Here is a 25,554-nt window from a genome sequence, read left to right as displayed (position 1 = left end):
CCTTGATAAAAGGTAGATCTAACTACATAATTTGTTGTTTAAATTTAGGTATTTTGAAAGTATGCTATTAGTAATTGTGCCAGAGCAAGAGAAATGAGTTGGGATTGCCCCAGACAAACTGGGATAAAAGTTACCTTAATTTTAGACGAAGATAATGGCTCTGTGGTATCAAATCTCTTAAAAATAAATGTACTTAGATATTTCTGTGTTTTAAAATGTTGGCTAAACATTTCAATTTAAATATGTTTTTATAATTTAAGGGGGAAGCCTTTTTGAATATTTTTAATACCCAAGAAAAAATTTTACTTAGTAATTTTTTAAATGACTGCAGAGTAAAAATTATGCATCATTTTTTATACATTTTTATGCTTAATAAAACAGAAGTCAGACCCCAAATTGTAAAGGAGATAAAGAAGATTTAGAAAATTCTAATTCAGTATTCGAAGTTAATGAGTGTGGCACTTGCTGTGTTCTGAAATGTTATAACTTACTGATTGAGGGGAGAAAAGTCCGAGAATTAGTTGCATACTTGAGTATTTTCCTATTTCAAGAAATAATCCTGTAACAATAACTTGAGACAGTTTTATATCACTGCAGCAAGTAGCTACTCCACCTTGATCCAAGTGCAGGTTCAGGCATGTTTTTTTTCTTTTATAGTTGCTTCTATTCCTGTGTATCATATGTGTAAGTCTTAATTTCTTTCCAGTAAAAGAATAGCTTATAATTTCTTTTGCTCCTTTTTCTTTGATGCAAGAGTTCTTTCCTCCCCATTTTTAAACTGCTTTGTTCAGTTCTTTTTTTCTTTCTTTTTTCCCCTTCTTTTTTTCTTTGTTGGTAGATTTACATAAATCTTAAGTCACTTAAGCTGTTTGTGAAATTATTTTTGGATTTTACTGTTTCTTGCTTTGGCTGCTCTTGATCATATCCAGATTTATTTTCTAGAGGAAGCTAATTTAGTAATATCTCTTTTTTTGTAAAATAAGTACTGTAAACTCCAACCAAACAGGCCACTCAAAAGTACAGGGGAAAAAAAACAAAACAAAAAGCATTACATTTGTTCACAAACAGATGGGTTTTCTTTTTTCTTTCTTTCTTTTTTTTTATTCTAAGGAGGCATACATATAATTTTGAATGATACAATATGTACTGGCTTTGAACAAACATTTTATCTAGGTATTAGGTCTAAACAAGAGAAAGAGCAACAACTCAAAACAATATTTTATTAAAAAGAGATTTTTCTCTGTGTGTTGTGTGTGTGCCTCTTGTAAATTTTTGTGCTTAGAATCACCTTTCAACCTTTTAACATCATCCTTACGAATCTTTTCAGTTAGCTGGACATAAGAAAATAAAATTTTTCTTTTGACTGAATATGAGAGTTATTATGTTCAGCATTGAGTAAGAGCTTGGTGAGCACTTAATGTGACATGACACGCATGGAGCTCCCCACAAGCTTACCTTCAAAAGGAGGAGACACAGACAAATACAGATCTGCATGCATGTCAAACTGCCAAATGTTGGGGGTCGGGGAGGTATCCCCCCCTGCTTTTTCATTCATTGTTTCTTCATGCAACCAAGGAAATAAGACATAATAAAGAACATAAGTCAAAGGAAGCCAAGTTCTCAGATCCAGTATAGGCATTACAGAACCTGGTATTACAATTAATAGCTTATTAAGCAGATTAAGGAAGATCCTGTTCTCACAGGTACCTTTAAACTTGGCAGTACTAAAGTTACAGACGTTTTATCTCTTCTCTTCATTTATGGCACCACCACCAGGATATTCAAAGCCACACAGCATCGTAATTGCTCACACACTGACGTATATACTATCATTTCATATGAAAATGAGACTGTGCAGAGAGAAGAAAGATATGATAAAAAGGGAAGCAAGAGAGGCATTTACGCTACTGTATCTTATACTAATGCCCTTCACTCTTCACCTCTGACATAGTCCATAAGATCTTTTTTTTTTTCCTAAAGATTTTTTTTTAAATTTCTCACCCTTTTTCCCCCACCCCGCCCCAGTTGTCTGTTCTCTGTGTCCATTCGCTGTGTGTTCTTCCGTGTCCACTTCTATTGTTGTATTGTCAGCAACACCAGGAATCTGTGTCTATTCTTGTTGCATCATCTTGCTGCGTCAGCTCTCCATGTGTGCGACTGCCACTCCTGGGCAGACTGAACTTTCTTTCGTGCTGGGTGGCTTTCCTTATGGGGCGCACTCCTTGCATGTGGGACTCCCCCATGTGGGGGACATGCCGCACGGTACTCCTTGCGCATATCAGCACTGCGCATGGGCCAGCTCCACACAGGTCAGGAAGGCCCGGGGTTTGAACCGTGGACCTCCCATGTGGGAGGCGGACGCCCTATCCGTTGGACCAAGTCCGTGTCCCAGTCCATAAGATCTTAAAAGTTTATTTCAAGCCTTAAAGAAGGTAGCTTGGAATAGTTCATATTCCTGGATATAGCAGGCAGTGTGGTAAGGTGAAGAGCAAGGTCCCTGGAGGCAGAAACACCCCTGTTTGAGCAGAGATACTTTACACTTTGCATGACCTTAAGCAAGTTCCTTAGATTATTTAGGCTTTTATTTCTTTATCTGTAATACTTAGTCCAAAGGGTTGTAACACTTAGTCCAAAAGATTATAATACTTAATCCAAAGGGTTGTCATGAATGAGTGCTGAGTGAGATTTATACCCATAGTATCTAGCACAGGGCCTGATACGTGTCTGTGCTCATGCTCATTCATTGGCTATTGTTATTGTCATTAAAATATTAGTTATATTCCCAGAAACTACATTTCGTTACTGTCAAAAATCATATAGAGTAACAAGAGGGTTGGGAATCTCTATCTTCTCTTTCCCTGTGTGGTCAGCACTTGCAAAGAAAAATCTCTTAGAGGAAAATTAAAGTAGTATAAACTGTGATTTGGTCAGGGTTGTACAAAGAAACTGCATGGTACCATCAACAAGGAAATCAGAATTTAAAAACCAGATGAAAGCAGGTTAAAAACCACCAAAGGCAGCATAAAAGGAGAAATGAAGTCACAGAAATCAATATATAATCTGTAAATGTTTACATACTGTAATGTATGTATAGCAGGTAAAGTACATGATTTTTTAAAAAATGGTAGTGATGGGGCAGATCAAAGGGAAAGGTGGTATTTAAAGTGGTTAAGAACACTGGACATGGATTCAAATCTAACTCCACCAGATAGCATTTACTCTCGAGAAACCCTGGGTACTAAAATTTTCTGACCTTGAGTCTTCTCATCTGTAAAATGGGAACAATAATAAAACCTACTACATAGTATTGTTGTAAGGCTTATACTAGATATTGTATAAAAAGCCAACAATAAAAGCCTGAGCTAGCACTCGTATTATTATCATTATACCTTAGCTGGCGACCTCTAGCATCGGTTGATGACATTGTCTCCATTTTCTCTTCTGGCTATTTCTCCAATTCATCTGGATTTCCCAAAGCAAAAGCCTGGAGTGAGACTGCTTCTATAACCCTTGAGTGCATTTGAGAGCTCCATGAGAGTGATGCATTCTAGAATGTAAAAGTCATGAGCTAGTCATGTGTGACTCTCTGCATAGTTCCACAGGAGCCCTGGGCTGTGGGACTTCATTTTTTTGGAGAAAGACAACACATAGTTCCCAAAAGGCCAAGCACAAGCCAAAGGTCATGCATCATGTTTTGACATTTCACCATCAGAATTCATCTATCAGTGAGACACAGTTTGTATGACTAATCTTGTTTGATTTGGCAATGAGGTGAAATGTCAATAGCTTTCCTATTTTGACTGGAATTATTAAATATACCAAAGGGAATATTACATGTGTGTTAGTCATCCCAGAATAAAGATGAGCATATTTCCTTGAGAAGTTCAGCTATACTAATAGAATAATGGCTCGCCAGATTACTTTATATGCGAAATGCATTCTTTTTTCACATTCTTGCTTCGCTTGGAGAATTGTGTCACTGTTGCCAAAATCTTGGGTTTCCTTTACCCCATGCCTGGATTCTCAATTGACACTAATGGAAATTTCACTTTCAGGCACTAGATAGTATATGAAGCTAAAAATGACAATAGCAGAAGGGAAAAAATACATTTTATATATTGTGCTGCAGAATATTTTACTTGAATGCTTCTGCTATAGTCATCTATTGCTAAGAAAGATCCATTTGGAAACCAAAAACATGTTGTCCCTGGGGGGCTAGTCTTTTGAAAACATACTTTTACCCATTCATGTCATCACAAATTATGTAAAAGAATAATTATAGATAAATCTACATAATTTTAATTTTGTGGTTAGGTAACTACAAAAGCATATCCCTCTGGCACTGCCATTAGTCTATAAGGTACGTGTACTTCTTTTTTCAATCTGAAGGAGTGGCATTTTAGAGAAAAGATTGTCTATATTTTCTTAAGGAATCATAATGGAAAATTTGCCACATACTGAATGTTAAATTATGATGAATTCTTTGTATTTAATGCACACACATTTGCAATTACCTGTGGAGCTATGAGCTGTTAGGATGTAGTATTAAAAAAAGAAAACCTATGTAAAAGAAGAAATATAAAGTCCATTTATTCGAGTGACCGAATGTCAAAAATGTATTAAAACAGTTTAGGGGACTATCCTGTTCATTATTTTGCTGACTTAGAAACCTTGAAGTGTTTTGTATCCATTTCATTTTCTGCAAAAGTATGAACTGTAATGGAATTTACATAAAAATCCTGCTAGAGAGTGGGGACTTTACTGCACAGTCAGCTTGGCCTCCTAATTCAATCTTCCCCAATGCAGTTGGTATGGCAGTTCCCAAACTCAAACAGCGGGAACTCTTTTGTAAAGAAAAGTATGAATTTGAGCTGTAAAATGAGCAAAAATATTTTTCTATTACTCGGATGTTTCCTCTTGCTGAGTTTACATGAGAAGTCTAGCAGGAGGTGTTATTAAATAGCGCCAGAATTAGCCCCAAAACAATTATCTTGGTTTAGCTATGGAACAAGACACGAAAGGTTTAATGAAAAGAGCAATTGAATTTTCATGATTGAATATATGTTGGACACCTCTATAGTTATTAACCCTTGTGAGCAGGATTTCAATTTTTAAAAATTATTTTTAATTGAATTGTTTTTGGAAAACTGCAGTTTAAAAACAGCTTTCTTCCCTATAACAGTGAGAGATCCCAGGGCAAACTGTGTAATAATGGGTTGTTTAAAAGTTTGGTTTAAACCTTGCTGCATGGCAATATAAATTTGGCTTTTTACATTATAATAGATTTACAGAAATACTAAGTAGGAAAGAATATCACAGTCGTATAGTCCACCACCCATTCTTTCCAATCCTTTTTGTCCAACCCTTCCTGGCTTTGTTTGCTTTTCATCTTAGATTTGCCATTAATATGGGAATTCTATTTTATCCATGGTCTTTCTATAAACCTACAACTTCTCTAATTAAAAAAGAAATCCACTGTGGGAGAATTTTTTGCCATGAGTTAAAACTTTTTTTTCGGTTTTTCACTTTTCCCAAACATAGCAATAATGCTGGCTTTCTCAGTTTTGCTTCTTTTGTTGTGGTCTTCCACCATTCCAAATAATTCCCCTCCTTCTATAGTATTCACTATTTTAAAATATTCTTGGCTTTTATCATGTCAATTCTTAGATGTCACTTAGACAGTTTCTTTAATCTTCAATCTCAGGCCCCTTCCCAACCTCATCTCCCCAGTCACTTCATTATTTCTTTTTAAAAATATTCCTCTTAACTCTCTCCAATCTTCCACATATTTCTGGAACTGAGTTTATCCAAACTGAATGTACTTTTCCAGGTGCATCATATATCATTCCTTAAGTCTGGGATGTGATGGTTCTTTGTATACAGCCCAAATGCTATGGAGTTTATCTTTTTTTCCTGATCATTGTCAGCAGGTTGACTCAGAGTATTTTTTTAACATCCCCCACTGATTCCTGAGGGAGCCTTTCTGCAAATGGACTATCTTCTACACATCTAGTTTAAGGAATGTGATATGAAAGAAAACATGATTTTGTGAACTGTGTGAGAAAACACATCCAGTTACCCCACCACACCTTCTGCTGTTTTTAGAAATAAATCTATTCTCTTGGTATTTTCTTTTTTGCTAATTATATTGTATTATGCAAATAGAATTGAAATATATATAATCAAATTGCTACTAAAGCTATCAGAGTGAAAGTGGAGAACTCAATACAACTCAATTTAGAGCCAAATTATTTTCCTATCTGTATTAGAGAAATTTTTTTAAAAAGTTGAAAAGACCTGAACAGACATTAAAGATTACTTAAAGTTAATAAACTGAACCTTTTCATTTTCTTTCACCTATTCATTCCAATTCTTTTAAAACTACTTTTTTGGAAATCAAAGCAGTTCATAGGAGGGACAAAACTGGTAGTGAGAAACAAGAGAAAAGAAACAAAATTAAATAAGACAGTACAGCAAACATTTTAATAATGTTTAATTATACAAATTTCTTTTTATATCATCATAGGAAGTACTATTTAATATTAGGATTACAAAACGAGTATTTATACAGATATTAGATGAAAGTAGGCTACAGCAAATTCAACCATAACCATTTTATTTTATTTTATTTTTCAAGATTTATTTATTTATTTATTTATTTATTTCTCTCCCCTTTCCCCCACACCCTGGTTGTCTGTTCTCTGTGTCTATTTGCTGCATCGTCTTTGTCTGCTTCTGTTGTTGTCAGCGGCACGGGAATCTGTGTTTCATTTTGTTGCATCATCTTGTGTTAGCTCTATCCTTTTTAAACCATATAAGAAAATATTACACAATACCAATACATGAGTAAAATAAACATGGAGCATGTATAAGTCCCATGAATGAAAAAAAACTTTACTGTCCTCCTGAGTTTTATATATTAATGCAAATATATATCATATTCATGGATTCTTAGCAGCTACCATTTATAAGATTATCTTCCACTGATTTCTTAATAGCTTTTCAGAAAAGAAACTACATTGAATATAAAAATGAAATTTCTTTTTGCTAAATTACAATAGCATACATTTATCTATAAAGTTACATATCACTCTCATCTTAAATCACAAAGTTTGATTCAAAAATTTTTTTCTATCCTTGGAACTCTTTTGACCCTTTATGGTGACATTAGCATACTGCATTTCAGTTCATTTTCCCTCAATTATATAACTCAGCTAATATTCTTTCAGTCGCAAATCTAAACAACTGAACAGACCCAAATTATCTTGAGCAAAAGATGTTATTGGCTTTTGTAACTTAAAAATTTGTCAGATACTGTTGGCTCACAGACTCAAAAACATCACCATGACCTGATTTCTCTCAGTATGTAGGTGCTTTCTCTTCTATGCAGTCACCAGTCTCAGCAGGGCAGCCCTTTGTGGAAAAAGTGGTAACTCCAGATCTCATATCCTCTCACTTATTCCAAAATGGTTATAAGAACTTCTCTTCCTCAGCCCTTACAAAGGTCCCGGGCCTGGCACTCACTAATCTGAAATTGGGTCACGTGCTCTCTCCTGGACTCATCACTGCGGCCAGTCACACAGGATTCACTGAGCGGCCAAAACCTCACAGCACTGTCCAAGGAAACTTTCTGTAATGATGGAATTGTTCTAAAATCTGCATTGTCTAATAAGGTAGCCACTAGTCATATATGGCTACTGATCACTTGCATATGCCTAGTGCAACCAAGGACCGAATTTTAAATTTTGTTTTATTTTAGGTAATTTAAATTTAAATTAAATAGCCATATATGGCTAGTAGCTGCTGTATTGAATAGCACATGTCTGCACCTTCGTGTATGGGTCAAACCTATTTAGAGTACATGGGCTGAAAAGCGGTTCCCTGAAGGGAATTTTTGGAGGCAGCAGGTCCTATTTTATGAGAAGTGGGAATATGATATGAAGGGGTAAAAACAACAGATGTTTACTACACTGTGCTCCAAAACTTGACCATTTTCTTGACACTTTTTGGACTGATTGTTAAATTTCACATTATATGGCTCACATCTGCAGGTTTTCTGTTTTCTTTTGCTTTGTTCATTTGTTAGGTTTTCCTTAATTAAAATGCATTTAGTAGGAACGCAGACCTAAGTGCGAATCCATCTTGATCTTTTGTTAAGGATCCACTGGCTCTAATTGAATTCTTTTATGTACACTGTGCTGCTTCATTTCCTAAACTTTTCGGAAGACATTTTAAACAACAAAGATGGATCCAAATTTAAGTAAAAATTCATATGGAATTCTCAATACAAATAAGTCAACTGAAGTGACAAAAGTATTAATCAAGGTGTAGGCATTATTATGTCACACACACACAGTGACAATCACATTTCAACATACTTCTGTGCCTTAAGAATGGATATTTTTTTTATAATGACTTTTTCCCTGATTCAAATAAGTTCTCAAGGCATGCAAGTTTCCTGCCCTCATTGAGCTTATGTTCTCTATTTTAAATATATGAAAATGCAAAACACCAAAAATCTTAGACTTGAGGCAAAAGGCACCAAGTTAATACAAGCTTAACTGCAGACAATTTAGAAATATGGAGTTGAAATAAGAGAAAAATAAAAATTAGCTATAATCCCACAACACAGAGACAACTACTTTAAACATTTTAATACATATTTACTCCAGTTAAAATATATACATATGCACAAATATGCATTTTTCATAAGGATGAGAACCTCCTGGGGTTACTCCTTTACAACCTATTGTTTTAACCTAACAATATATTCCTTTAAAAAAAAAAATCTCTACTTCTAGCCACATAACTTCCTCGCAAAATTAATACTGCACAATATTTATCTTCTAAGCACAAGGTTGGTTCTATTAGGATTTAATGTTACAAAATAAAGAGGAAGAACCTGTCAAACAATATATTCTTAAGCAACACCATGTTTAATGGCTACATAATATTTCATTATGTGAATATAATAAACATAAATCTAAAAAGTGCAATTCAGGTTAAAATGATATACACTTTTAAACATTTTGAAAAATACAAGGTCCACGTGGGCAGAGATTTTTATCTGTTTTTTTTTTTTTCACTGATGAATTTCAGTGCCTAGAATGATGTGAATGAATATTGGTATATTTCCCATTATAATTCAAATTGCCTATTTTCATAAACCATCAACTCCAGGATTTTTTTTTAAGTTTTGTAGACAGAAGATGGTAACTCATTATAGTTTTTATTCTAAACGTTTACTTCTACTGTAGTACAAATTGTGTCAAATCATGCTTACTTAGGCAAAAACAAATTCTATAAAGCAAGAATCTTGTAGCCTAATTTTGGCTGTCTCAAAATCTTCAAATTTTTCGGGACATCAGACTGTTTTATTTCAGCCTTCAAACAACTTCTGATGCCAAACCGTACAAGTAATAGGAGGCAGAAAAAGCATTAACAGCAATAAAGAAAATCATTTTTGTAAAAAATGCTTCACATTTCATTGCAGTGCTTCGGCAGCATTGGCAATGGTTTCTGTTAATTGTTTCTAACTGTGGTCTAAACTAACACCCTGATCTTAGCATAAAGTACAGCCACATTTTCTGTCTGAGATTTTATACTCTGACTACTCTGCCTGGTTGACTTTTGTAAACCTGATCTTAAACTGTTAGCTAGCAGGTTCACAACAGAAACTAGAAACAGAGAGTGCCAGAAAAGTAAACAAACTCCCAAAGTTTCCAGTAACGCATCAGGAAATCGCTGCTGGTTGAGTCCTTCCCTTTACCAGCTTACAAAAGATGTTTTTATTTTTATTTTTCAGCAAACCCAATATTCAGAAGCTTCCAAGTCAGTCCTTCCCCCTGCTTTTTTTGGGTAAATGTTTCATAAAAAACATGAAATCAAGTTTTTACTTAACTAAAAAAAACAACACTGACTATTTTTAATACTACAAATATATATGTTTTTATTTGTCTTTTAAACAGACATTTAATAACTATACTTCAAAACACTGGGCTTAGCCCGCCCAGCCCTCCAGCTTTCAGGCTGGCACAGACACATTAAGGCACAGGTTCTCAGAGAGGCTTGTCCTCCCCGTGGGCTGGGCACTGAAGGGCCTCTTCCTCGTGCTCATCGAATCATCCCGCATCCCAAAGTAGACTCTTTGGGCCATATTGATGAACAGGCCTGTGTCCACCATGCCTGGGATCATTTTGAAAGCTGTGTTCACTTTACTCCTTTTGTGCACCTGGTCGAACTTCCAATCCAGTATAAAATTCCCATTATCTGTCACCGAGGCACTTGCCTTGTTGAGTGCCATTCACAGTCCAACCACACCCCCAGTTTCTGGGTCACAGCCCGGCTCACTGGGACACAGGCCATTGGAATGACCTCAGTGAGGATCCCTTTCTACCACTGATCCCCGAAGTACTTTAAATCCTTCCCGAAATCGGTGATCAAGATGAAGCCACGGGCATAGCCAGACACAATCTTCTGGGTCAGGCGGCCTCAGCCACCCTTGATGAGACTGAGGTTAGCACCCACTTCATCAGCACCATGGATGGCGACGTCAAGCACTGGGTGTCAGTCCTGGTCACTGAGGGTTAAGCCATGTTGCAGGATAAGCTGACAGGCATGAAGGAAGTGGGAAAAGAGGCGAGGTTCAGATTTTCTTGTTTGACTCTTAACAACCATTTGTTGCACAGCATGGACAACTGTAGAACCACTTCCAATTCCCAGCACTTGGTTATTTCCCATATGGTCTTCCATGCCCTGTGGCCCACTAACCTCTTGCCTCCTTGCCTTGGGCTTCATGGAGAGGGCTGAGCAGATGCCATCGCCACCCCATGCCCAACCCCTTAGCCCACACTCCACAAAATCTTCAAGTTTTGACAAAGCAAAGTCTAGTGGGAGCATTGCATGTTTAGAATCTACTAATCTACTAATCTACTAAATTCTAATCTACTAAGAAATGATATGACTAAGAAGAAAGCACTAAGCATACTTCCCTTCATTGTTATGGTAACATATAAAGATTCTATAAATGCAGGTATTGTGTTTTAATAAGCTATTAATAGAGAAAGCTTAAAAAAGAGAATGTAGTGCCTTGCTCTACTTCTGCAAGACCTAATGCTTTCCTCTGTACCCTAAATTTAAATCATAGCCAAATACTTAAAAATGACAGAAATTTATTAATAAAACTATAGGAAAAACTCAAACCAAGGTTGGGAACTCCAAGCAAACCATATATGGAACCAAAAAAAGGATGTATAGAGCAAAAACATTTCATGGGGCTGCCTCTCATTAAGCATCTTGCTCTTGACTCTGATCAATCTCTGTCTGTGTCTCTTTTGTCTTTTCCTCCCTCTCAAGTGTCTTTCTCTGATTCTGCACATGCAGGAGTTCAAACATGGCACTGCCCAGGTCTACAATCCTTTCCTATTTGAGCACTTAATTAACTGTGTTTCCTACCCAAATTCTCTAGAAAGAGAATCAGACCCGCTCAACTTTGGATAGATACGTTTCTTCCCTCTGTCGCCATCCATTCAGCTGTGCCATGTGGATAGTATCACCTAGTTCAAATATGAGATCAAGTACCCACTGTAGATTCTAGACCAGTCTTCAAGAAGAGGGGTCAGGACTGGTAAACATGCCCAAAGACTTACGACTCAGTGTGCCTGCACTTGTTAGATGCAGGGATACAAATGTAGTAGAAAGTGACCACTGTTCCGTAGAAACTAACAAATCTAAGAAGGGTTAACAATTTTTAAAAAAATCTTCTCACCCATCAATATTTAAAAATCATTTATGGTATTCAGATGTTTTTCAAAAATCTGGTTTTATTTCAGTTGCTAAAATTCTCTATGTGAAGTTTTCAACTTATACGTTTTGCCATTTACCGTATCAGAGCTTTCATTCCACAGCAACAAATTTTTTTAAGTTTATTTTTCATTCTACCAAAGTATATGTTCCTTTTTTGTAGTTATTTTTAACTGGACTGCTGTTTCTAGCAATTTTAGTACTTTCTTGCCATACTGTTTTCTTTAAAATTTTCTTACGTTGCAAAAATTAAATAAACGAACACAACTACCTCTTACAATGCCACATTTCAAGCATTTTTGGAGATAATCCATTATTAACTGTGCTCTCTGTACTAAGCAAAATGATTCATCTGCATTTGCAATTTGATGATGTGTGTATATATTCCATCTTTTGTTTTTCTTTGCATTTAACAATTTTTATTTTTCCCCCTTTAATTCTGTGGTAATTTACCTCTAGTATAGCATAAGCTAAATCATTTTCTCTAATTTCTGAGAGTTAAGCTTCCTAATTCTATCTTGAGTTAGTTTGAGGAAAAAGAAAATAAATTACATTGTAGTTACACCTATGAATGATAAACTATTTATATCAAGCTATTTCCATTATTAATACCCATCACCCTGACCACATACCATAGGTCTTGCAATATGATAAATAGCTAAATTTACAGGATTGACCATGTGGTAGTTTCATTGCTTCCACTGTTCAGAGATTTCCTCAAATTGAGGCAACATGCATGCCATGACAGTCTTCCTTCATGACTGATGGGGGTTGTCTCATCATGGTTTTGGCCGCACTGATGAGCATCAATCACAATGACAGTCAAAGATGTCAAATTTGCTGAGATGCTCTTTAATCCTGTGATCCTAGGAAGTCGCGACTGTCAACACAGATCCAAGCAATTGTCTAGATCGGTGGTCCCTAAACTTTTCCAGTTAGAAAAACCATATCAGCTCAGAAAACATTGTTGAAGAATTCTTTTTGTTTTGCTCGAAAAAGCATATATTGACAAAAAAGACAAAAAGAACAAAAAAAAAAAAGCACACTGTAACATCTTTTGAGCTGCTTGCTCTGCCTAAACCAACCCCTCTTCTCTGAAAACTGCCCCCATATCTAAAGAAATGGCACTCTAGGCTATGTTTGAGGTTAGAAATATTTGTAAATGAATTTTTAATTGGCTAACTATAAAAACACCTACACTTATTCAAAGAAATAAGTGTGAAACCTGCTAATTATTCAGTCACAGTGCTTAATACTTTGAACAAGGTAAGAACCACGGCTCTATGGAATATACTTTATATAAAACCTCTTACATTGTAGATTCAGATAACTGAGGGAAAGGTTTTGTTTTGTTTTTTTCCTTACGTAACATTATTGATCAACTCAATTCTCTACTTCACCTTACAAATACAGACAAAGCCTATAATTTTATAGAAAACCATGCCTAAGTTATCACATTACCCTCCCAAGATCTGGGTAGGGTAAAATTATGAGTGTATTTCCCTGAGGTACAGTAAAATAGTTTATTTATTGCTACTTCCTCAACATCTTACTCACAGGTGGTTAGATTTTGAAAGATTATTAACTAGACTTGTGTAGGCAAGTACAATAATTTGACGTCAGGAAGCCATTATCTGAGCCAGCCTCCTTCTTGCTAGGGCCTAAGGATATTATTTACAGAAATGAACCAGTATATTATGTTTAATACATTCTTAGAACATTTGTACATATACATATTAGGTTTTCCTGTTTAAATGTTTCTATGTTACATGAGTTTATTAACAATTTTTTCTCATATAATTTTTTCCCTTTATACCATTAGGCTCTTCAGATTCCTAGTGTTCCTTAACAATCAAATCTGTACCTCTCTGTACCTAACGAGCGCTCTTACCTCCTCCAAAATCTGGTTCAAAACTTAATTCTTCCAAGAAATCTGATTTTTCACCTCCTCTAAATACTTCTTTAATGTGACTTCAAATGTTCCTTTATATCATAATTTTTTTTGGTACAGAATATATACCATGCTTATATAATCAGTTTAAACTCTGCTCTGTGCTTGGTGATTTTTTTTTTTTGTAATTGCAGTTATTTTCTTATTTCACAGATGTGTTTATGTGCTTACTTCTCTCTCTGCATCTTGATAATTCTTTGCTTGAGCCTGAGGCAACATGGCCTATGTTTTTTGTTTTGTTTTTCACCAGACATTGTTCAGTACTATTTGTCATTGTTGAATAAGTAGCTAATTTTTTTGCAGTGAAGAGTGGTGAGACATTTGTTGTTTGTTTACTAATTTATCCATTAAAAATTATTCTTTTTATCATCTTCTAGGTACCTGGCAGATTGCTGAGCATTAGTGATATAGCACTAAATGAGATAGACCCAGACCCTGTAGAGCTTATAGTCTACATTACAGCCATCTGCTCAAGGCATTTGAACCACAAAGCTATCCAGTTTTTTCTAATACTCACATGTTTACTGTACAGACTAGAGTATCACTAGTCTCCTTCTAGGTAACCTACTTAGTGCTGTTTACACAGACAACAAATAGTATGAGAAATCCATATATTTTCAAAGGGTAGTGAAGAGTGGATCACATATTCATTTTCTTGACCTTGTAGTAGGTCAGAGAGACACAGGAAAGGAATGTTACCTGCTACCAATAATTGTTAAGAGAGTACAATGTAAGATCCAACCCTAGAGCACTAGTTGATGTATTGCCCTAAATCTCTAGGTATGCCAGCTGTAAGAAATACATCAGATGGGTATCTTAACAACAAATATATTTAAAATTATACTTGTTAGAGAAAAGCTTGGGAGAATATATGTTTCCTCAATTCTATTGTACTTGCTTTATGACAGATTTTGCCAATATCATTAATAATATTTACTCTTAATTGCTTATATATACTATTTGAATGCCAGAATAGTCTTACAGATGTGCTCTTTTTAATGACAAATATAACAATAACTGTAATGGTGATTAAAAGTACACTATAAGCTTAGTACTTTCATAAAAATCCCAGAGCTCTTTACAAAAGCAATAAAACAATGAATTGAAAAAACAGCTGTGCTAATCATAAGCTAGTTTAAAAAGATAACACTTAGGAGTTTAGGGGTTTTTTAAGTCCATCAATCAAAAGATGCAGTGTTTCAGGCTAATGAAGTCTAACTTTTAGAATTTGCAAATGGAGAATGCTTGACTAGAGGACTCAACATACAAGTGAAAATGGCTCTGAAGTTGAAATGGGTGAAATACCAAATATATGCCATAGGACTTTTATTTTCGTAACCAAAATTGTCAACTAATCAGATTTTTTAAAAAAACACGTAACTTGAAAAAAGGAAAAGTATATCATAAGAGAACAAACTGATAATAGCAATTTTTATTTTCAATAAACCTTTAATACCTTTTCATCTAAATCCTCAATATCCTCTATATTTCACAATAATTGTAAGTAATATTCACTGATGGTTTAAGATACCATAGAATTCCAGTTATCATGCTTCTTGAATATATACACTGTATTTCACTTCAGCAGGGAAATTAAACAAAAATTCAGTAAGATAATACTGCCTGTTGCATTAATTAGTATATGAACAGGAGATAACATGAGCTCCCTTAATACTGTAAGACTGCTGCAAGCAAGGGGTCAATTACCACATAGCATGGACTCAAATTCAGTGCTCACATTGCTGTCCAGAGAATCCTAAAGAAACTAAAGAAGCTAGGCCAGTCATTAATTATATGTGTTGTAGTGAATTGAATAGTGCCTCCCCAAAAGACAGCCCACCTGCAACCTTAGAATATGACCTTATTTTGAATATGGGTTTTTGCATTTGTAATGAAGGTAAGAATCTGGAGATGATCATCCTGGATTAGGGTGGTCTTTCAATCCAATGATGGGTGCCCTTACAAGAAAGAAAAAAGGGGAAGACACAGAGACACTGAGAGGAAGATGATGTGAAGTTGGAGGCAGAGACTGGAGTATGCATCAAGAATCAAGGAATACCAAGCATGGCCGGCAGCTACTAGAAACTGGGAGACAGACAAGGAGTGGGTTCTTCCTCAGAGCCTCCAGAAGGAACCAACCGTGCTGACATCTTGATTTCAGACTTCTCACCTACAGAACTATGAGAGAGTATATTTCTGTTGTAAATCACTCATTTTGTGGTCATTTGCTATGGCAGTCCCAAGAAACTAATACCTATGTCTATGATCTCAAACCAGGGTCAAAACATAAGCAGCTAATAAAGTAATTAAATAACTAATTAAATAGATAAATGTACAATTTCAAAAAGGTCATTTTTATTTTTAAAAATCCATTCTGTGTGGTTTTCAAGATGAAACAAATCACCAAAAAATGTTACCAGGAGATATATCTTTCATAAATCAAAAAAATAGTGTTTAGTGATCGATACATTTTCTCATGAAATGATAAACAACATCCAATGACTGAGATAATAAACACAGTTACCATGTTCTGATGATTTCCATGTGCCAGGCACCATCCTAGCTATATATTATTCTTTTAATCCTTATTCAACCATGTGAGATAGGTACCATTATATCCATTTTAAAATAAGGAAATTAAGACAAAGAGATATAAGGAAATTGCCCCAGGATACAAAGAGAGTAAATGACAAAGCCAAAATTCAAAACTAACAGTTTGACTCCATGTTGTGGTCATTCTATTACGTTTCACAGAATTGGGAGATAAGAGAATCTTGGGAGTATAATGAATTAAAGATATTGTTCTTGAAGGACTCAGTTTGGTGAACTTAAAGAGTGACATATGGGGGCAGTTACAGAAAAGAGCAAAAGGCAAATAGAAGAATTATCTCTACTCAATATTATAGGACATACCCTGTCCCAGCATCACCCCAATGCTAAGAAAAGAATGACCTCTTACTTCTCTCCTAAACTTCCTTTATATTCCTATATCTATTAGGGTTCCAATGATTTATTTCTTCCCTCAAATATCTGCTGAACCCATTTTCTTTCTTTCTTTCTTTTTGGCTTTTACAATGGAAATTTATTAGGTTAAAAGCCTATAGTTTTGAGGTGATGAAAGTGTCCAAATCAAGGCATAATCAGAGATGCTGTCGCTGCAAAGGTCAGAGCTGGCGATCCTGGACTCCTTCCACATGTCAAGCCACATGGAGACATTTGCTTGTTTGGGTCTCTGCCTTCTTCTCCAGCCTTACTTTCTTTGGGAGCAATAACTTTTTTTTTTTTGAGGTATCAGCGCCGGGGATTGAACCGGGGACCTCGTATGTGGGAAGTCAGTGCACTCAAACCATTTAAATTGGTTTTTTCTTTTGTTTGTTGTTTTGTTTTTAGGAGGTACCAGGAACTGAACCCAGGACCTTTCATGTGCAAGCAGGCACTCAACCACTTGAGCCACATCTGCTCGCCTGCTGAATCCATTTTCACCTGCATTTCTTTTTTTTTTTTAAAGATTTATTTATTTTTATTTATTTAATTCCCCTCCCCTCCCCCAGTTGTCTGTTTTCTGTGTCTTTTTGCTGCATCTTGTTTCTTTGTCCGCTTCTGTTGTAGTCAGCGGCACGGAAGTGTGGGTGGCGCCATTCCTCGGCAGGCTGCTCCCTCCTTTGCGCTGGGCGGCTCTCCTTATGGGTGCACTCCTTGCACGTGGGGCTCCCCTACGCGGGGGACACCCCTGTGTAGCACGGCACTCCTTGCACGCATCAGCACTGCGCTTGGGCCAGCTCCACACGGGTCAAGGAGGCCCGGGACTTGAACCGCGGACCTCCCATATGGTAGACGGACGCCCTAACCACTGGGCCAAAGTCCGTTTCCCTTCACCTGCATTTCAGTGTTGCAGACAATGTTCTAAGAAGTCATATTCAGTTTGCTTTTCTCTTAGATTCAGATCTCAGTGCCTGTAATTCTGTCCCAGTAACCTAAATCTGATTCCAGTTGGCTTCTTTACTGTTCTTTACAGTGAACAGAGACTAAGTTGTCAGTGAGGATGAGTAGATCAGGAATAAGGATATCTTTGGCATCTGGAGATTGAGCTGGGCACTCTTACACCATCCATTTAATAGGTTTTGTGCTTCTCCTCTTGTAGCACTAGAAAGACTCCTTCAATTTCAATACCTCATCAGGATTCCAACTAGTAACTTTTCCGTTTGAAAGGAGCTCAGTCTTCCAAACTTGTAAGTCTGAACCTTGTAAGAGAGAATATTTCAGTCTGTTTTCATATAGTTGCTTATTTTCATGTTCAGGGAATATACTTATTTTTCATGTCTCCAAAAGCCTACAATACTACCAGCATGATCTGAGTTCACAAAGAGTAGCTATCTAAATAACCAGTATAGCGCTTCCAGGATCATCCTGGCAAGTAGAACCTTCAGGTCTGATCTTTAAAGTGGAAACAATGAATATCTATTTTCATTCATAGCTACAAAAACTAGGTGTTCAAATTCCATAAGGTAATTAAAAATATATTTACCTCATGAAATATTTTTGCCAAAATTATCAAACTACTCTTTGATACGCTGAATTTAACTGAAGACTTGAAAACTCAGGTGAGAATTCAGAATATGAAAGAGTCTGGTAAGACAGACCACACCAACCTCAACACTAAATTTAAATAAATAACAATTACATAAAATAAACAAACTCTGAGTGTCCTGCAATGCAGCAAATGTACCAGCACTGCCTAATTATGTCTTTATGGTGCCACACAATTTGGCAGGATCTGGATTTAGGTTAAGGTTGAATTCTGAGCAGATAAGTTACATGCCAACTAATAGCTCCCTTACCTGGGTGACCTAACTCTCATGACTGGAAGAATGGCAGATTCTCTGAGTTACCGCTTATCATTTTCCAGTAATTTCTAGTATAACTTCCTGCAACTATTAAAGAAGATCTCCAGTCTCATTCTAGTTCTCCATTCATAGGGCCAGCTTAGCACAGAGGAAGGTCAATGAAACAACAGAGTGGAAAATGAAACCTTTCCACATATTTCTAGAGTAGCCCCACCAATTTAGGAACCGAAAGCAGAAACTGAGAGATTATATTCATGGTTTTCACTGTCAAGATCTTTCAGAGAAAGTATTCAGTCTGGGCACAGAGAGTTAGCTTGGTAGTCATGGTAAGCTGCAATAGAGATCTCACCAAATGAAGTGGGGTATTCTCTCTGTTGTTCATCTGACAGTTTGGCCTTTCCCCATTCTACATAGTGAGACTTAACTGCTATGCAACTTTTCTATCCTTTTTTTCCTGATGCAGCCCGGCATTCTGACGAACACCTGTGTTTCTGACCTCATTTTTCTTACTGCTGTCTTGGCCTCACCTTAAGCCCTGATGCTCTTTACCTGGGAACCTTGGCCTAGTGACCAAGTGATCATTTATCTGGATTCTATCTTTACAACAATTAATCAGGTTATAGGGCAATAGCTGGCAGGATTTGGGCTACTTCTATTGACACTTAATCCATTGGGTGTTTCTCTGTGTCTGCTGCCCCAGGGACCAGTGGCCTCATGTCCTCCTGATAATTCTGGTGCTTTTGCCTTTGAATAACTAGGCCAAGAGAAAGAGCTTTACAAAAAGAGCTTTTGTGCTGGCAACTGTAGACAAGGCAATCTATTCAGCATGAACCAACCCATAGAGGCCCGCCTGGCAGACAAATAAAAAAACACACACACACACAACTACCTCACACAACAACAGTTGAATTAATTAAAGCATTTATTCTAGGGCAAACTTGGTTTTTAGAGTGTAGTCTCTGGAGTCAATTTTCAGGGTTCCAACTTTGGCTTTACCACTTGCTACACGACCTTAGACAAATTATCTAACTCAGGGCTTCAGTTTCCTCATCTATGAAGAGTATATATTTAATGGGAGGATAAAAATGAAATCATACACGCAAGCAGGTAGAACAGCACTGGTACTGAATAAGTGCTCAATAAATTACTAATGATTTAACATAATCTAGCAACCCATTTCCTCCCCTTTAACAAGAAAACATCAACTCACACAAGAAAATGCCCTGGCTTGAAGCAGAGAAGGAATAGGTCTTATTAACTGTTTATATTAGGACTTACATGGACTACTCTCTTTTCCACCCCAGCCATACCCTGAAAAAAAAGTATTGAGCCTAACCTGTTAACAGTGCTTGGTAAACATTAATTGATTTTTAAAAAAGCAGGAAAATGGAGCAATAGAGACTCACCTCATCAAAGGTCATGCAAATATCAAGGTTAGACTCAATCTACCCAGCATGCCAAGCAAATCTTCAAAATGCTACGATATTTCTCAACAGGGGAACTCTTGGCTTTGTTGATGAGACAATCTTTTATTGATCAGGACTGTCCTGGGCATGATGGGTCCTGTAGCATACCTGATTCCATTCCACTGAAGTCCTGTAACATTCCCCAGTCTTTTTGACAATGCCAGATATTCTCCACAACAACAGCGTGCATGTGTGCATGCTTCTGAAAGCCCTTGGGGATGATAGCATCCCAGATTGAGAACCACTCTGGCTATCCAATCACATGGAACTTTCAGGACACAGGCCTGGTGGAAGAAAACCTGTACTGTGATGCTGAAGGGAATATTAGCATTAGCTGAATTCAGATGTTAGTCCATATCTAGGAAAGTAATATCTACTCTTATAGGTCATTAATATTAAGGCAAAACCATTTTAAAGAACAGAGTCTAGGGAAGCGGACTTGTCCCAATGGATAGGGTGTCCACCTACCACATGAGGGGTCCGCGGTTCAAACCCCAGGCCTCCTTGACCCGTGTGGAGCTGGCCCACACGCAGTGTTGATGTGCGCAAGGAGTGCCGTGCCACACAGAGGTGCCCCATATGTAGGGGAGCCCCACGCGCAAGGAGTCGCCCCATAAGGAGAGCCGCCCAGCAGGAAAGAAAGTTCAGCCTGCCTAAGAATGGCACCGCACACACGGAGAGCATGTGTGATGATGCAACTAAAAGAAACACAAACTCCTGTGCCGCTGACAACAACAGAAGTGGACAAAGAAGAATACGCAGCAAATGGACACAGAGAACAGACAACTGGGGCAGGGGGTAAGGGGAGAGAAATAGAAAAAAAAAGAACAGAGTCTGAGTTAATGTGGTTTTCTTTCAAAGAAATCTTTGACAAAATATTGACTGTTCTGTATTCCCATTCATTAAAAAAGGTTTATTAAATGCCTACAGGGTGCATAGCACTACTAGATGCACTTCCTTTAACCCTCTGTTCTTTAAACTTTAAAGGTTTTATTTGAGCCAGCACAAAGCACAATGAGTAACTGGTTCCTTCGGTCTAATTTCTAGTCTGAAAGTGGCAACTTATTTGGGGGTTCCAAGTAGTGGCCATAAACACAATATAGTTTAAAAACAGTTATGTTGCTGTTGTTACTTTTGTGAGGCTAAGCCGATCCCTTTTGCTTGGCAATATTTCTGATAGAGCCTCAATGCCTATTGTCCCAAATGACTGCAACAAAGTTGAGACAAGCATGCAGGGGTGTCCCCTGTATAGGGGAGCCCCACGCTCAAGGAGTGTGCCTCGTAAGGAGACCACCCTGTGTGAAAAAAGTGCAGCCTGCCTGGGAGTGGCACAGCACACACAGAGAGCTGACACAGCAAGATGACGCAACAGAAAGAGACATGGATTCCAGGTGCCACTGACAAGAATACAGGCGGACATAGAAGAACCCACAGTGAATGGACACAGAGAGCAGACAACTCGGTGGGGGGGAGGCATTGGAGAAGGGGAGAGAAAAAAAAAAACATTAAAAAATTTAAGCATGTATGTGAGTTTTACACAAACTCATCCACTTTTTCTCTGAGAACACAGTAATAGCCTCTGACTGAATTTCCTTTGGAAGCTATATTTTTCTTAGTAAGGGAGATCAACTGAGCACAACTTCTAAATATTTCCAACTCAGAGGAATGCAGTATTCAATCAAGTTAATGTTATCAGGAGGTGATTATTTGAATATCTTTGATGGCAGTCATGCCTCAAAACCACTTGACTTTGAAACTCAAGTATACATACTTTTTCCTACTGTAATATGAAATATATACTAAAATTTTATCAAAAAATTCTAACACACAAAAGTAAAAGTGCAAACTTTGCCAAGGATTTGATAAAAATATAATTTGTTTTCAAATATTATCTATAAAATATAGTAAGCATAAGTTAACCATGAATGTAGGATATATTTTACCATTTATGTGACAAAAGACTGAAGATTTGCTGCTGTGAGTTTACATTAGCATGTGCATTTTTAAAAGGCAACTGCTTGTATTATAATGGGGGAAAAATTGGACCCGGATTTGGAAAATGTATGTCTTAGCCCCAGTTCTGTCCTTATCTACAAGCTGTGCAACTTGCCTAAAATTTTTTTCTCTTTAAACTAGGAATAATGTTAGCTACCTAGTTTGCTGGACATAAAACAATTGTTTTAAACTAAATCTTTAAAAATACATGAAATAGGGAAGCAACTGTGGCTCAACTGATTGGGCTGCCGTCTACCATACAGGAGGCCCTGGGTTTGCTTCCCAGGGTCTCTTCGTGAAGGCAAGCTGGCCCGTGCCCACAGACAGCTGACGGCCCATGCCTGCAGAGAACTTGCGCAGCAAGATGATGCAAAAAAGGGAGTCAAGCAGACACGGAAAAATTCGCAGCGAATGGACACAGATCATTTACTTTAAATGTAATTCCCTTAAGAGTCATAAGCAACTTCACCCATTTTGTGGCTATCTCTCTTTTTATTCTCCACCTCTAATGCCCACCCCCTTCAATTTCTTCTGCCAAACTGTTGAACTCTTCTTCTTCTACTAGGAAACAGGATAAGGAAAAGAGAGAGAAAACTGTTCACTCTTCAAATCTATTATGCTTTTAAACTACCACAGTTGAAGATTTTTAGAGAGATGACATTGAGTACAGTATTTAAAAACAGGGGAGGGGAAGCAGATGTGGTTCAAGCGATTGGGCTCCCATCATCCATATGGGAGGTCCAGGGCTCAATTCCCGGGGCTTCCTGGTAAAGGCAAGCTGGCCCATATGGTGGGCTGGCCCAAGCAGAGTGCTGGCCTGCACAGGAGTGCTTGCCCATGCGGAGTGCTGACCCACACAGCAAACTGGCCCAGCAAGATGACACAACAAAAAGAGACACCAAGAAGAGATGATAAGAAATGCAGCAGACCAGGGATCTGAGTTGGCACAAAAGATTAAACACTTCTGTCCCACTGTGGAAGGTCTGAGGATTGATCCCCACTGCCGCCTAAAGAGAAGACAGGCAGACACAGAAGAAGGCACAGTGAATGGACACAGAGAGCAGACAACAGGGGTGGCAAGGAATAAATAAATAAATCTTTAAAAAACTAACAAACCAACCAACCAACAAACAGGGAAGCAGATGTGGCTCAGTGGTTGAGTGCTTGCTTACCAAGCACCAGGTCTTGAGATCAATCTCTGGTACCTTCTAAAAAAAAATTTTTTTTAAACATTTAAAATGAACTGTTTGATGTCATAATTTATTTTTTACCCTTTGACTTCGAGTAGCATCATGTGAAGAATTAAGAATGGGATGAATTAAGAATGGAAACAAGAACTAGTAACAAATAATAATTTATTCCATAAATGAACTCACCTGAAAAGGAGGCATTTTACTGGATTGTTACTAATATGCAAATTCCTGGCATAGTGAGGGATCAGGAATGTTTATGGTATCAATGAATGAATAAATGAATAAATATCTCTATTTTTGCAAGAATAAAATTATTTCTATTCTTCTTATACCTGATTGTAATAGAGTCACTCTTACCACAAATTTTTCTCTGATTCTGATTTTTTGTCTCTTTCCTCAGGATTTCTGAATTGTGATTTGTTGCCATTTTATCAAATATAGAACATACAGTCATCCATTAAATTGTTTGGCAAGTTCAATAGTAACCCTTTTTTCTTTCAATTAATCTAGAGGTGAGATTCCCAGAGGTATCATAAGGACAAGAGGGACAGAACTTAGTGACTTTAAAAAAAAAAAGCACTGTCCTTGCAAGAGAGTGATATAAGAGGTAAGGAAGTTAAGAGACAAAACTGAACAAATGAGTTTGGGAGAAAAGCTAGCCTTTCACGGAGTAAAAGGAAACAGAAAGGTTGAAGTAGTTTTGGCCAGTCTAATGAAGGGTTTTCAAATTGAGGGTCCTTAGAGGAAACCTGGAATTAGAATAAGTTAAAGAAGTAAAGAATGTAGGGAATGAATGAAGAAGGCTTGCTTGTCTAGACTTGGTGCCTTAATAGAAAAAAGTCAGATCAGCAGTAATGGCTGCAGCTGATAAATTGGCATGCATAAGAATAGGGGAAGGAAGGCACAGTGCTAATGACAGTTAGACTTTTTTTTTAAAGGAGCACATGAACTATTCCAAAGGAGTTACTTAAAATTACAGTTTCCTTTTTTTTCTTCTCTCTTTTCTCCAGAATTGTTTAAAGAAAAGGAGAGGGAAAGGAAAGGAGTAATTTATGGGATGTACCTTAGGAACTATTATTGGAAGAATAAAAAAGAGAACTACTGGCAAATCTAAGTGCATTAGAAATGCAGTAATTAAAAGGTTCTATATAAGAAAAGGAACAAATCAGAGCCAACAGTTTTCTATTAACCTCCTGTGACTTACAACTCACATTTCACTTTCTTCTCTTAGCACAAAGTTCCCTTTATACCCATGGATGTCCACATGTAATTTTTTGTCATTGTTATCCCATATTTGTAGCAGTGAGTGGGTTTTTTAGGGGGGGAAGTACTGGGGATTGAACCCAGGACCTTGTATGTAGGAAGCAGGTACTCAACCACTGAGCTACATCCATTCCCTAGTGAGTGGATTTAATTTGTTTTTGTATCTGCTTCTAGTTCACAGGTTTTAATTTTAGGGCAGAATCCTTTTTGTATTGAAAATTGAACAAGATAGTTACTATGTGTTAACATTTGATGTCTATTTTGGTAATTTGGAAGTTATTGATAAGAGAAAAGGAGAAACAATGAAATGAATAACAACACTGAAGGAATGGAAAGGGCACATGTGTATGTAACTGGTAATGAAATGCTTTTATTCCGAGAAAACTGATACAGGATATAAATGATGTTAAGTGGCAATTTGAAGTTATATCTAGGAACTAAAGTACAAATAAATCGTAAGGAATGTGACGAATCTGTTCTTAAAGAAATTCTTTTAAATTAACCTAAATGCCCGATAGATGTTTAAACATTTTATGAACACCTGTAAGTGTTTCTATGTGTTAAACTAAGATGCTCACAATTTTATGAGAAATCAATTATCCACTAAAATATTGAGTATGTTTGGCAATGTTCTAAATACTACATATATTATCCACTTAACATACCCCAAACTATGTGAAGTAGTAATTCCCATTTTACAAATGAAAAACTGACGAATAGAGATGTGAAGCAACTTGCCCAGAATCACAGAGGTAATTAAGTGGCAATCTGTTTGCTGTCTGCTTGCAAACCTAAGTTATTTGACTTCTTTTTTGTTTTTTATTACCACCCCACCCCCCGTGGCTTTTTGTGTGCCATTTGCTGTGAGTTCTTCTGTGTCTGTGTTTATTTTATTTCCCCTCCCCCCATGCAGCTTGCTTGCTATCTGCTCTCTGTGTCCATTTGCTGCACGCTCTTCTGTGTTTTTGCTTGTCTCCCTTTTTTGTTGCAGTCACCTTGCTGAGTCAGCTCTCTGCAGCAGTTGGGAGCTGGGCGGCTCT

At 37.0% G+C, this 25,554-nt stretch overlaps 1 protein-coding gene and 1 pseudogene across 1 annotated transcript in view; one reads left to right on the top strand and one right to left on the bottom strand.

Annotated features, from left to right (window-relative positions):
* ADGRL2 (adhesion G protein-coupled receptor L2) overlaps positions 1-25,554 on the top strand; it is a 653,868-nt gene that overhangs the window by 365,236 nt on the left and 263,078 nt on the right. The gene's annotated exons all lie outside the window — the stretch shown is intronic.
* Positions 10,025-10,899, bottom strand: LOC101436462 (ribose-5-phosphate isomerase pseudogene; annotated as a pseudogene).

The sequence above is a fragment of the Dasypus novemcinctus genome, chromosome 9 (genome assembly GCF_030445035.2).
Source record: "Dasypus novemcinctus isolate mDasNov1 chromosome 9, mDasNov1.1.hap2, whole genome shotgun sequence".
Classification (NCBI taxonomy): Eukaryota; Metazoa; Chordata; class Mammalia; order Cingulata; family Dasypodidae; genus Dasypus; species Dasypus novemcinctus.
This window is presented reverse-complemented; position numbering and strand designations above follow the sequence as displayed.